This window comes from Cebus imitator, unplaced genomic scaffold, assembly GCF_001604975.1.
Source record: "Cebus imitator isolate Cc_AM_T3 unplaced genomic scaffold, Cebus_imitator-1.0 Scaffold279, whole genome shotgun sequence".
Classification (NCBI taxonomy): domain Eukaryota; kingdom Metazoa; phylum Chordata; class Mammalia; order Primates; family Cebidae; genus Cebus; species Cebus imitator.
In genome coordinates, this window is record NW_016107594.1 from 5,360,515 (window position 1) to 5,365,538 (window position 5,024).

The 5,024-nt window shown below is 38.6% G+C and overlaps 1 long non-coding RNA gene across 3 annotated transcripts in view; it reads left to right on the forward strand.

Moving 5' to 3' along the window:
• Positions 1–5,024, forward strand: part of LOC108284442 — a 17,772-nt gene that overhangs the window by 2,411 nt on the left and 10,337 nt on the right. For 2 of the 3 annotated variants that reach the window (XR_001817221.1, XR_005195852.1), the window contains exon 2: positions 3,350–3,532. This is a non-coding gene — a long non-coding RNA (uncharacterized LOC108284442). Of the gene's footprint in view, positions 1–15; positions 176–3,349; positions 3,533–5,024 lie in introns of all 3 variants that reach the window. The other variant, XR_001817220.1, reaches the window with a different exon arrangement.

The window sequence follows — 5,024 nt, forward strand, 5'->3', positions numbered from 1 at the left end:
TTTTTACCGATTTAGGTTTGTTTGGGGTAGATCCGGGAAAAAGAAGGGAGAAACCCTGAGAGCAGCCCGGGGAGCCCCAGGGAGACACGCATCCCACTACTTGCTTTTCTTGCGTTCCAGTGGCTCGTTTTTCTTGGTGTCAAAGTACTTGAAAAATATTGAAGAACAGATAGATGTGAGTTTTTACATTATTTTAAGCGTAAATAGTGTACCTTGTCTGTTAAAAAGAATTTTAGGCAAAATAAATTTAAACAGTTTATTTGAGCAAAGGAACAATTCATGAATTATGCACGAAACACCAGAACAGAAATCAGGGCTTGGGGCTGCAAGCTCTTAGTGGTGGCAGCTAAGTGAGGTTCCTCATTGGCTCCTGCTAGGCAACTGCCTGTTGTGGGGTTGGTTCCCTCAGCGTCCCTAGTCATACAGCCCACTGGTGGCTGGGCTTTGTGTTATTGACTGGTTGGTTTGTTAATTTTTTTTAAGTTGGTTTAAATGCCTCCAAGGTCGGTTTCCATTTGCTCAGGGAAAAGCTTAGACTAACGGCCTCCCTTTATTTGCTTTAACATGTCAAAACCATAATTCATTTTCATTTTGCTTTCCTGGCATTAATAGAAGTAAATTTACATTTTTGTTGTTATTCAGAAAGTTGGCTTAATTGACAACCTATTTGCAATGTGCATAAAATAATGTCTTTCAATCATTGGCATCTTACATTAGATGAAATATGTTAACTCTATTAAGCTTTGTTATTAAACCATAACAGGAGTTGAGTTTCTTTTTTTTTCCTCCTAGGCTTTAAGCATTTAAAATATACTCAGGCGTCTCCTAACAATGTACATACTTTCCGAGACATTTGTCCTTAGTGGTTTCATCTTTGTGCGAATACAATAGAGTGTCCTTATGAAACCTAGATTGTGTAGCTCACTCCACGCGTAAGTTATATGGTATAGCCTATTCCTCCCAAGCCACAAACCTGTATTTAGTCACGTCTCTGTACTGAATGCTGTAGTCAACTCTAACACCATGGTGATTGTTGATTGTGATCCCAAAATACCTGAGACAGGTCTCAGTCAATTTAGAAAACTTATTTTGCCAAGGTTTAATCCTTGATACATCCTTAGGAGGTCCTGATGACATGTGCCCAAGGTGGTGAGGAAAGAGCTTGCTTTTATACATTTTAGGGAGACGTGACACATCAATCAATATGTGTAAGATGTGTAATCATTTGATCCAGTAAGGCGGGATGACTGGAAGCAGGAAGTGAGGGTGCTTCCAGGTCCGAAGTAGATAAGAGACAAAAGGTTGCATTTTTTTGAATCCTTGATCAGCCTTCCACTGAATACGCAATGTAGTCTGACTCAGTGAATCTGCATTTTTACATAAACGATAGTGCAGAGGAATGGCACGATCTTGGCCAACAACAACCTCCACCTCCTGGGTTCAAGCAACTCTCCTGCTTCAGTCTCTCGAGTAGCTGGGATTACATGCATGTACCACCATGCCGGGCCAATTTCTGTACTTTTAGTAGAGATGGGGTTTCTCCATGTTGGTCAGGCTGGTCTCGATCTCCCGACCTCAGGTGATCTTCTCTCCTCGGCCTCCCAAAGTGCTGAGATTACACGCGTGAGCCACTGTGCTTGGCCAGGAAGCGTATTTTGATTCTGATATTGTCAACTGTATTTCAGGCATAGCTTATTTTCCTCAGAGCATTAAATACTGCTTTGGTATTTTATTACACAACTAAAGCACAGATCCCTTTTTATTATCTTCATTACTAGCTATACTGATACCTAAATTTAGAAACACTCCAGAGTATGGGCTTGCAGTCTTTGTGATCCTCTAAAAGGTAAATTATTTTTTCCAGCAAGACACAGTGACACTTAAAGTCACATCGAATGTCTTGCCAGTGTTGTTTCTCTAGTTTCATCAATTTCTGCAAAGCGTCATTGGGGGAGTAACTCTGACTATCCCTTTGAACACCTCTGTATTAAAAAGCATCATGATGAAACATTGAATGTGGTCACAAAATCTGTTTACAGTCTTCCTGTCTGTGAATATTTTTTCAAGTGACAAATATTTGCTTCTGTTATATTGTAATTAGAAGGAATCCTCTGCTAGGAAACAAAGACAAGCATTCATTAGAATAAGTGATCCAGTCACAGTGAATCCAGTTGCTATTTCAATTTTTTTTTTTTACAAAGTTATACTTTTGAAAGTGTCCAGCTGTAAATTGAAATAGTCTCCTAAAGAGTGAACCACGCCACAAGAAAAGATATATGATAAATATGTTTACATATATTTGTTATTTTAACATAAAACCTGTAAAAGAGGCATTTCCTTGAAATTATGTTTGTATAATTTATTTCGCAGCATCGTGAATGCTTTTATTTTAAAAATGAGTAGTGTCAATTACTGCTAATTATTAGTACAAATAATTAAGCAGATATTTGAAAAAAAATAGAACTTTATAGTAAAGGGTTTATTTTAAATTAGTTTTAGATTCATAATGAAATCTAAAATGAGAAGAAAATGCAGATTTCCTATCAAGACCCAACCTAGTTTCCGCTCATATTAACATATCAACATGTAACAGATATGTTATTAACATCTTTTTGTTTTGAGATGGAGTCTTGCTCTGTCACCCAGGTTGGAGTGCAATGGCACAATCTTGGCTCAGTGCAACCTCCATCTCCCATGTTTAAGTGATTCTCCTGCTTCAGCCTTCCAAGTAGTTGGGATTACAGGCACCCACCACGACACTTGGCTATTTTTTTGTATTTTTAGTAGAGATGGGGTTTCGCCATGTTGGCCAGGCTGACCTGGAACTCCTGACCTCAGATGATTTAACCGTCTCAGCCTCCCAAAGTTCTGGAATGACAGGCATGAGCCACCATGAGCCTGTTAGCTGTATATTTGCTTTGGCTGGGTATCTGTCGAGATATTTGCCCAGTTTTAAAATCACTTATGTATTTTGTAAATATCTTTTCATGTCTGTCTTGTCTTTTTGTTCTATGAATACAATTTTTCACAGAATATTTAGCTTTATAAAGTCTGTTATCAATATTTTCATGAATTGGCATTTGATGATGTGTGTTAAAACTCAGTACCAAATGCAATGTCACATAGATTTTCTTTTAGATTTTTTATAGTTTTGCATTTCAAATTTACAGTCTCTGGACTATTTTGAGTAGGTTTTTGTTTTTTAATTTGTGTATATATTCATTTCATTCTACATGGCTTCCAAAGTCTTCCATCACCATTTTGGGAAGGATATGGCTACAGTGTGCTTCATTTTGGTTTGAATTTCCAAAATTATTACATTGAATAAACTGAATATTGAATTTTATAGGTATTTCAGGACAGCCTGGAGTGGGTGCACATCCGCTGAGAAACTGTGAGGAAAAGCATCTGTGCTGAGTTCCAGTGCCACCAGAGGGCGCATGAACCCACCCCCTGACCAACTTCCCTCTGAGGTGCCAGAAGCAGTGAGGAGTTTCGACTGAGGGTCCTGTCAACTAAGTTTTGTTCATTAGTGAGTAAAAAGCTTCGTTTCCACGGCCCTGAGTGCAGAGAAGAGAGTTTTTAGAGTACTCAGCAAAGGAAGAAATTCATCTAGAAAAATGAAATCCCCAAATCCCATCCTTACAACTACACCCTGATGTCATTGTCAGCGTCCCAGACACAGTGGCTGCTAACATGTATTCTCACAGTGGCCTCTAATATAATAATCACACTGTGCCCTAACATTATTATGATATCCATACCATGCCCTAACACCAATATAATATCCACACTATACTTTAATGCTAATCTGATATCCACACCGTTGCTTCTAATACTAATGTAATACTGTCTACACCGTGCCCTAATGCTAATGTGATATCTACACTGTTCCGCAACACCAACATAATGTGCACACTGTACCTAACACTAATATCCACACCGTGCCATAACACTAATATATCCACACAGTAGCCAGTAATACTAATATGATATCTAAATGGAGTCTGTTGACATTGAGGCTTTTATAAGGGTTCACAGTTTTTGATGAAGCATAGCCTCTATAGTAGATTTTGCTGATGTCTCTGCTTTTCCTTCATGATATTGATATGGCTGTTTTAAAATGTAATTTACTTTTTAATAATGTCATATTTCTAGGAAATTTCCAGTAGCAGTACAAAATATAACCTATTTTTTTTCTTAGATTCCCCAGCAGTTATTGCTGTATCAGATTTGCAGTGTCCCGGAAAATACTCCGGTATATTTTACCCAAGGCTTGGTCACTTTCCCAGGTTACCACCACATAACCCCTAGATCAGGAAATCAGCATGGTTCCTACATGATAATTCAGTTCACAAACTCATTTCACTTTAACCTCCTGCCCCATCTGGGAGTATAATGTGTTTTTTCATTATGATACAGTTTTCCTGGCACTGTTCCCAAGACTTTCCTGCATATTTATGATCTTGACACATTTAAAGAGCATACAAGTTTTTGTTTGAACACCTTTGTTTTCAGGTCTTTGGGGTATATACCTAGGAATGGAATCATTGAGTCGTACAGTAAATCTATTTGTAACTTTGAAGAAATACCAAATTATTTTACACATAGGCTGCACCATTTCGTATTGTCGCAAGCAGTATTTGATAGTTCAAGTTTCTGCGCATCTTTGTCAACACTTCTTTTTTTAGTGTAACTATTCTAGTGTGAGTTAAGGGGTCTCTTTTTTTTTCCCATTTAGTTGATTGATTTTTAGGTTTTGGAGTACATGTGAAGAACATGCAAGATTGTTGCATAGGTACACACGTGGCAGTGTGATTTGCTGCCTTCCTTCCCATCACCTATATCTGGCATCTCTCTCCTTGCTCTCTCTCCCCAGCTCCCCACCCCCTACCTTTCCTACCCTATTTCCCCCCAACTGACCCCAGTGTGTAGTGCTCCCCTCCCTGTGTCCATGTGTTCTCATTGTTCAACACCCGCCTATGAGTGAGAACATGCGGTGTTTGATCTTCTGCTCTTCTGTC